The sequence below is a fragment of the Salvelinus fontinalis genome, chromosome 1 (assembly GCF_029448725.1).
Source record: "Salvelinus fontinalis isolate EN_2023a chromosome 1, ASM2944872v1, whole genome shotgun sequence".
NCBI lineage: Eukaryota > Metazoa > Chordata > Actinopteri > Salmoniformes > Salmonidae > Salvelinus > Salvelinus fontinalis.
The window spans coordinates 22,464,778-22,474,329 of NC_074665.1; the positions used below are offsets into that span (position 1 = coordinate 22,464,778).

Below are 9,552 nucleotides of genomic sequence, written 5' to 3' on the forward strand. Positions count from 1 at the left end.
CCCCCTCATGTGCTTATATGGGGTAGCTGATGAAACTGTCGCTGCTCCTTGCAGGATCACTTATTACGTGCCCTTTCTTGATTAAAAAAAAAGTTTCTAATGTAATCACACAGGCACAGTTTAACCTCTGAAAGTTTAAGCAGTGAGGGGGTTCTACTACACTCTAAAACGTTAAGGTTCCTGGAGGTATCCTTTAAGGGTTCTTCAAATTGAAACTGTGGGGGAACCCCTAAAAGTTATTAGAAGAACCCTTGAAAAAGGTTATTGGAGAACCTTTTGTGGGAAACCCTATACGTTCTTTGAAGAACCCCTTTCAATGGTTCCTCGAATAACCTTTTGGGGTTAATTTTTTAAAACTCCCTGTCCACCCTCCCTCCATTATGAAAAAATATTGTAATAATAATATTGACAATATTGATTTCAATAATTCATTGTTTATTTAGTGGCACCACAAATGTGAATTAATATTTACAAAACAAGCAAAACACATTACAAAATTGCAACATTTCTGCAGACATGTCAGACCATAATAAATAATACATTTACTTTGTATAGTGCTTTTCATGACATTTTATTTTCAATAAAATAATGTACAATAAAAACAACATACATGAAAAATGAATCATAGGTAAACTAACAATATTGTAGACTTGATGCTAAATACAGATTTTTTAGCTTTAATGTGTGTGTCCAACAACCACTTAGTTATGTTAGGAAGTTTGCCATCTTTATGACTGGCCCTGGTAACTTCACCCCAACTTCTCTTATCCCCAGAACACAGTAACTTAAGAACATAAGTATTTCTGACATTTTTTGGGAAATTTAACGGAAAAGAAAAAAATAGAGCCATAACAGAGCCCCAAGTCCCATGGGGAAGTCCTCTAGGGCGTGGAAGTTCTCCCCAGCAAAGGCCAGCGTGATTGCACTCTCATGGTGAAATGGATTTCCGCCGATGTGCAGTAAGTGGGAGTGGGAAGTGGTGAAATCTGTGTCAACAACAGTAAGAAAAGATTAATACACATACAATCAACAAAGAACATAACAAATGTTCAGCTGTTGTTTTATACACTGCTCAAAAAAATAAAGGGAACACTTAAACAACACAATGTAACTCCAAGTCAATCACACTTCTGTGAAATCAAACTGTCCACTTAGGAAGCAACACTGATTGACAATAAATTTAACATGCTGTTGTGCAAATGGAATAGACAAAAGGTGGAAATTATAAGCAATTAGTAAGACACCCCCAAAAAAGGAATGGTTCTGCAGGTGGTGACCACAGACCACTTCTCAGTTCCTATGCTTCCTGGCTGATGTTTTGGTCACTTTTGAATGCTGGCGGTGCTTTCACTCTAGTGGTAGCATGAGACGGAGTCTACAACCCACACAAGTGGCTCAGGTAGTGCAGTTCATCCTGGATGGCACATCAATGCGAGCTGTGGCAAAAAGGTTTGCTGTGTCTGTCAGCGTAGTGTCCAGAGCATGGAGGCGCTACCAGGAGACAGGCCAGTACATCAGGAGACGTGGAGGAGGCCGTAGGAGGGCAACAACCCAGCAGCAGGACCGCTACCTCCGCCTTTGTGCAAGGAGGTGCACTGCCAGAGCCCTGCAAAATGACCTCCAGCAGGCCACAAATGTGCATGTATCAGCATATGGTCTCACAAGGGGGGATCTCATCTCGGTACCTATTGGCAGTCAGGCTACCTCTGCCGAGCACAAAAAAGCAAATAACATAAACAAATATTGGAAAGCTGCAACAGCTCGACTGAACATTTAGTCCACTTTTTATGGAAAGTTTTCCAGGTGATACCGTCGCCTGGAACTCAAGCCTAACCTAGTACTGACAGGCAGCGCAGATATAATTGTCACGCCCTGATCTGTTTCACCCGTCCCTGTGATTGTCTTAACCCCCTCCAGGTGTCGCTTATTTTCTCCTGCGTATTTATCCCTGTGTTTCCTGTCTCTCTGTGCCAGTTCGTCATGTATGTTTAGTCAAGTCAACCAGCGTGGTTTTCCCCGTACTCCTTTTCTATTCTCTTTTGCTAGTCCTCCCGGTTTTGACCCGCCTGACTCTGGACTACTTTCCCGCCTGCCTGATCATCCTGCCTGCCCTGACCTTGATTCTGCCTACCTTTCAGTCCCTATTGGACTCTGAACTGGTTTTGACCTTTTGCCTGTACACGATCATTCTCTTGCCTACCCCTTTGGATTAATAAACATTGTAAGACTTCAACCATCTGCCTCCTGTGTCTGCGTCTGCGTCTCACCTTGTGTCATGATAATAATCCTCTATTGATGGGATGGTTTTCATACAGGACTGGTGGAACCATCATGGGCAGCGGTCACAACCAACCTGAAATGTATGATGAAAATTGTTAATATATTTAAAACATTAAATACATTTTCTTGAATTACAATTATTTCAATATCAGACAGGGCGGATTATACTACCTCTACAAATATTACTGCTTATTGTCACGGTCGTCTTCTGGTGAAAGAGTGGACCAAGTCGCAGCGTGATATGAATACATCTTTCCTTTTATTTATAACGAAGATGAACACGAAACGAAACACTTTTACAAACTATACAAAACAACAAACGACCGTGAAGCTACAAAACGAAAGTGCACACACAAGCTACTAACATTTAGACATAGACAATTACCCACGAAAGCCTATGGCTGCCTTAAATATGGCTCCCAATCAGAGACAATGAATGACAGCTGCCTCTGATTGAGAACCATTCAGGCAACCATAGACTTGCCCAGACAACTATACTAAACCCAACCCCATTCACTCAACAAAACCCCCTATACAATACAAACCCCCTAAACTAGACACAAACATCCCCCATGTCACACCCTGACCTAACTAAACTAATAAAGAAAATCAATATAACAGAGGCCAGGGTGTGACACTTATACAAATTCGTACTCCTAAAAATTCCTTTAGAAGTGAACAAGCAATTACCTTCATTACTGTCCACCTCCCCACAGAAGTGGCACAGTTGGCTCAGGTCATCCCTCAAAACATAATGTCACGTAGTCTATATCTTTACATATATTTTTCTGAGCAAACAGGGAACAGGGAACAAGGGAATAGTATAGGTTTCTTGTAACATAATTATTTAAATACATGTGTTTTAGTGACCATCTAGTCAGAAGTTGGATCAAAGATAACCTTGAAAGATCCATATAAATGTTTTTTTTTTCTCTACAATTATATTAAATTAGAATTTGAACATACCAGTGTTTTGGAGGAGAGTGACTGCTATATCTTCTCTCATCTTTGTCCGTATTTGAAAAGACTATCGACGACTCCTTCAGAACACATTCAGCAAACTGGGGAAAAAATTTGATGGGCATTTCAGTTTTCCCCAACAAAATGATGTTACACTTAAGATTCTAATTCACAGGTATACAACGACACAGCTATAATATAATTTGACAGTTCTGTTTTGCCTTTTAGTCAGTATACTTTCAGTAGGTTAATTGTACATTACTTGTACAAGAGGAAGTAGTGTACTATGTTGTCAACTCTTCCCTGGTCCTTAGTGTACTAGAGGAAGTAGTGCACTATGTTGTCAACTCTTCCCTGGTCCTTAGTGTACAAGAGGAAGTAGTGCACTATGTTGTCAACTCTTCCCTGGTCCTTAGTGTACAAGAGGAAGTAGTGCACTATGTTGTCAACTCTTCCCTGGTCTTTAGTGTTTCCTCTATGTTATCAACTCTTCCCCTGGTCTTTAGTGTACAAGAGAAAGTAGTGCACTATGTTGTCAACTCTTCCCTGGTCCTTGGGCATCTTTCTTTTGGTGTTTTTCAAAGTCAGTAGAAAGGCTTCTTTAGTGTCCTAAGTTTTCATAACTGTGACCTTAATTGTCTACCGTCTGTAAGCTGTTAGTGTTTAAACAACCATTCCACAGGTGCATGTTGATTAATTGTTTATGGTTCATTGAACAAGCATGGGAAACAGTGTTAAAACCCTTTACAATGAAGATCTGTGAAGTTATTAGGATTTTAACGAATTATCTTTGAAAGACAGGGTCATGAAAAAGGGCCGTTTCTTTTTTTGCTGAGTTTATATGTTATTAATAAAAGTACCGCATTTTGAAACACTTTATTGATTACAATATAGAGATTAATAACTGAGGGGAATCTGAGAATGCAGGGATTCCAGCAGGGTGTGAGTTGAAGTAGTCAAATCTGGGCCTCCCGGGTGGCGCAGTGGTCTAGGGCACTGCATCGCAGCGCTAACTGCGCCACCAGAGTCTCTGGGTTCGCGCCCAGGCTCTGTCGCAGCCGGCCGCGACCGGGAGGTCCGTGGGGCGACGCACAATTGGCATAGCGTCGTCCGGGGTAGGGAGGGTTTGGCCAGTAGGGATATCCTTGTCTCATCGCGCTCCAGCGACTCCTGTGGCGGGCCGGGCGCAGTGCGAGCCAACCAAGGGGGGCCAGGTACACGGTGTTTCCTCCGACACATTGGTGCGGCTGGCTTCCGGGTTGGAGGCGCGCTGTGTTAAGAAGCAGTACGGCTGGTTGGGTTGTGCTTCGGAGGACGCATGGCTTTCGACCTTCGTCTCTCCCGTGCCCGTACGGGAGTTGTAGCGATGAAACAAGGTAGTAATTACTAGCGATTGGATACCACGAAAATTGGGGAGAAAATGGGATAAAAAAAAAAAAAAAAAAAAAAAAGAAGTAGTCAAATCTGGAGCTGACAAGGGCTGGAATGTAAATGACATGTGATCATCTGGGATTATCTAACATCTGAGAATGGGCAGGCATTCCCTCGGATGAAGAGCATCTCCGTGTTGCTGATTATGTGCTGTCATCCAGGTGGAAATGTCACCTGCATATCTGATGTAGGAAAAGAGATAAGAGATAAGTTTAGTGTCCTGTGAATATGTTTATGTATGTGTATGTGTATCTTGGTATATATAAATTTTAATTTCTATTATTATTATCATTATTGTGTTTTGTGGTTGAGGGGTGGGGAGAGGTTGATGGGGATGGTAGTGCTGGGGGTGTCCTATTGAGTGCGAAGGGACCTATTGGGGAGGGGATTCTTCATGGAGGCAAAATTCAGTCATAGTTTTGTTTGTTATATTATTATGCATTTATTCATTTTTTCTTATTTGGTTTCTAATATTATAACAGTTTATTTTGATTATGGATATTCACTCATGTTGACTTATATATTTGAACTTTCTTTTTCGCCCAGAGTACACATTTTTGATTTATTACTGTTAATATTATTGTTATTATTACTAATGTACCTACATTCTTAAAAACGAAATCAGAAAAAGTCTAAAAAAATGTAGGAAAAGCCATAAGAGGGAAAAGCACGATGGGATGGGGAATTTAGGAATGGGTAGAGAGAACAGTAGAGGGCTCTGAAAACTATTATTGCTGAAATAACTACTTCCTTTTGTGACTAGAGTATAATACTTCCTGTGGCACACATCAGAGTGCATGATAGGTCACCAAAAATGATTCTGAAGTGTGCCAGGCCTTGCAATTCCAAGATAGAAGGGGGGGGGGGGGGGGGGGGGGGGGGGGGGGGTGTCAGCAGGCAAGAAAATAGCCTTTTACGAAATCCTCCCCCCCTTCTAATTTCCTTAATTTTGTGGCTAGAGTCAAAAACTTTATGTGGCACACACTACTGGTCAACGTGAAATACCAAAATTATTCAGAAGTGTGCCAGGCGTTGCAGTCCCAAGATAGAAGTGGGGGGAATTTCGGCAGGCAAAAAAATAGCCTAGCCAACACCCCCCCCCCCCCCCCCCCCCCCCCCCCCTTCTAATTTCCTTAATTTTGTGGTCATATACTTTCTGTGGCAGACATCAGAGTCAAATACTTTCTATAGAACAAACTTCACGTCAGGATAGGCAACCGAAATGAATAATTAATGTATGTGTGTTATATTAAACATAGAGAAGTGAGTAAAATGTAGGCAAGCTATAAACATTTCAGAACAACTACTAGTCGAATAAGACATGGCTGAGATGACGAATTCTGGCAAAGAGATTTATTTATAGACTAATACACTTGAAACAAATAACCAAACCGGAAACTCCAGACATTACTAGCGATCAAACCAAAATAAAAAATCTAATGAAACGCAGCCTAACTTGATCAGAAATCTCAACTAGCAAGCAAGTCGCAGCAATGAAGATTTGAGTGCGTGCGTGTTCAAGGAAGTCGCAGCAATGAAAAATTGAGTGAGTGAGCGAGCGTTAACGCGAGGGGGGGATTCTGGCAGGGGGAAGCTTTTCGGCCCAACACCGGCTTTCGAATATTTACGCAAATTCTTCTGAACTATAGCTATAGTAACGTTATGGAAGCTATTCACAGAAGACCATAATTGTCTTTGTTATTCATTAGTATTTAATATTATTATATCAATTATTTCAATACATATTCAGAGCCAAACATCAACCCAACTTTCCTTTTTAACTGTTGTCACATACAAACTTGGCACGAGCGTTTTCAGGTGCAATTGTGAATTTCCTGGAAGAACTCCACTAACAATGGGGGTTCCTCGATTAACCCCAACTCCTAAGAAGTTCTTTGAAGAACCTTTTGGGGCTGTTTTTCATTGCCAAGAACCCTACGGTTCTTCGGGGATCATAGAAGAACTCCAGTTGAACCCCTAATTTTTAGAGTGTAAGCTAACATATTAAATTATTTTAAGATGGTTATACCATGGATCATTTAGCTATTTGATTTTGAATTGTAGGACTCCTTAAGGTATATACATGTTTTGGGATAATATTTACATTTAGTCCATAGAAACGCATTGAATAACACATTCATAAATGGCAAAAAAAAAGACAGTCAAAATGAAAAAGGTTTTGAAGTTTCTGTCATATCTAGGACATATAAGAACACTCATGGTCTAAACATATAGATTCAATGGTTGTAAAGATGGGTAGAGGTCTGTCTGTAATAAAGAGATGCTCTGATTCTTTCACCCCACAATCAAAAAAGCAAATTCTGAGAGGCTCTAGTTTTGTCTTATCTTGATTATTATCCAGTCGTGTGGTCGAGTGCTGCAAGGAAAGACCTAGTTAAGCTGCAGCTGGCCCAGAACAGAGCGGCATGTCTTGCTCTTCATTGTAATCAGAGGTCTGATATAAATACTATGCATGCCAGTCTCTCTTGGCTAAGAGTTGAGGAGAGACTAACTCCATCACTTCTTCTTTTTATAAGAAACATTCATATGTTGAAAATCCCAAATTGTTTGCATAGTCAACTTACACACAGCTCTGACACACACACACACGTACCCCACCAGACATGGCACCAGGGGTCTTTTCACGGCCCCCAAATTCAAGAAAGCCTACAGTATTATTTAGAGCCATTGTTGCATGGAACTCCGTTCCATCTCATATTGCTCAAATAAACAGCAAACCTATTTTTAAAAAACAGATAAAGCAAAACCTCACGGCACAACACCTCTCCCCTAATTGACCTAGATAGTTTGTGTGCAGTGGTATAAAGTACTACTATAAAGTCGTTTTTTGGGGTATCTGTAATTTAACTATTTATATTTTTCACAACGTTTACTTTAACTTCACTACATTGCACCTTGCAAACAACGTCATTTTTAGAAACTTTGGCAAAGGGTCACGTCTCTGTGCCGGCAGTTAGCTACTGTACCTAGCCAGCTAGCTATTGGCTAGACAGGTGGCTACAGGTGCGTTCACTCACCACATGAATTCGTAACAAATTCTTGCAAACTCCGCCTGCCTCAACACACACACGTTACGCTCAGTGGTTTATTTTATTGAAATGCGAGCTGTTAGAAGCTTTTTAAAACTATTTTGGGTGTTCTCGATTCTCTTTCTGCCGGTAAGGGGGGAGGGCTTTCGATAGCGGAGCGGAAACGGAAGTAACACCTAACCAGTGATTGGTCAGAAATCAGCTGTAGGCAAAGACTGCGCGCGTTCCAGGTCATTTTTTAATATGCAGATGACACAGCTGTTGTGGATTTGCTCCACCCAATAGACAATAAACTGAAATTCAATGACTGTGCCTTTGCAAAGATAAAGAAATTGCAACAGAGAATGTTTTTTTAATGTCGACCACCACATCTTACAAATGTTCTATAAATCTGTCCTGTAGAGTGTGTTGTCCTTTGGTCTGATTTGCGTGTTTGGAAACATGCGAGTGCAAGACCTAGTCAAGCTTCAGCACCTGATTAAGACGACTGGAAGGGTAATTGGCATAGATCAAGAATCAGCCACCAACCTGTACACAAAACTCATCCTCCTAAAACTTAAAAGCATTTTACAGGACCGTACTCATCCCCTGCACTCAAAATTCAGTCACAGCAGCAGCCGGACAAGGGGAAAGAGACTTTTTCAAAAGAAAATAAAAAACAGATAGATATGGGGACTCTTTTATTTCAACAGCCATTAGGCTGTATAATACATCGGATGTTGGTCCCTCGAGTATACACCATAATGCACGTTCACTTTAAGTGTATAGCTGTGGCACTTTGATTGGATTCTATTGTGTAGTTTCTGTGTTTTCATGTTTTATGTGCTGTCTTTTTGAGCACATAACCCAATGAATTTCCCCCTGGTGGAATAATAAAATTGATCTGAATCTGTGGTTGCTGGCACGTATAGGGTTGAATCACCAGCATTCCACAGGCTTTGTTTAATGGCAGGTCATTGGTAAATAGAAAAGAGTAGAGGGCCAAGAGAGCTGTCCTGCGATACACCACATTTTACATGTTTAACATTAGAGAAGCTTCCATAAAATAAAACCTTCTGTTTTCTATTAGATAGATAGCTCTGAATCCACGATATGACATAGGTTAAAAAGTCATAACACATTAAATCTGTAGAATGTCGGCCCAGTTCCATCTCGCTCCAAACTCTCCCACTGCCAGTCACTGGGCTTCCTCTCCTCACTATATTTGGTGGGGAATGGACATCCCAAACTGATGCTTCAGATTTATACATGTTGTGAAACGTGTCTCTTTGTTCTATCTGTGTTATTCCTGTACCAATCTGGTACGGTTTAATCAAGGCTTGGTTAGTTACAGTATTGAGAAATATATTTAACAATAATGTATTATATTGATGTAGTTCCTTACTGAGAAGTCAGTTCTACAGGTTCTCCAACTTTGAGAGAAAAATATGACAGTTAATGGGCGGTTCCGATGCTTAGACGTTGCTGACGCCTAACAGATCTTACAACGCCTGGATAGGTATTTTAACTATCAGCTAACCACATCATATTGTAATGAAACAGCAGGGAGCAGGTCTCGAACCCTCGACCTCCTAGCCCGAGGTCCGGCGCGCTATCGACTGTGCCGCAAAAGCATACTCGAGCGGCAGAGTCGATTTCCGCGCTTATAAACCCAGGGTCGTTACACTACTCCCTCCTTTCAAAGAGCGCGTCCTCGCGCTAGCTTGCGACTTACAATATGTTGTAGCCATTTGTCAGTTGGTTGTTGCGTCGCCTCGCTCCCCAGTAGGGCGACTGATAACGATTTGGAACCAGGCCCATGGTCACACGGTGCGCGTATCTTGTTTTCAGA

At 41.3% G+C, this 9,552-nt stretch overlaps 1 long non-coding RNA gene across 3 annotated transcripts; it reads right to left on the minus strand.

Annotated features, from left to right (window-relative positions):
• Positions 1-443: 443 nt before the first annotated feature.
• LOC129839961 (uncharacterized) lies at positions 444-9,522 on the minus strand. 3 transcript variants are annotated; one of them, XR_008757150.1, is made up of 5 exons: positions 7,710-7,873; positions 3,247-3,341; positions 2,971-3,068; positions 2,268-2,353; positions 444-986 (listed from the first exon to the last, which is right to left on the minus strand). It is a non-coding gene; the product is annotated as an uncharacterized LOC129839961 (long non-coding RNA). The 3 variants fall into 3 exon arrangements; XR_008757146.1 differs by lacking the exon at positions 7,710-7,873 and adding an exon at positions 9,436-9,522 and having other exon boundaries at positions 444-2,353; XR_008757141.1 differs by having other exon boundaries at positions 444-2,353.
• Between the last annotated feature and the right edge of the window lie 30 nt (positions 9,523-9,552).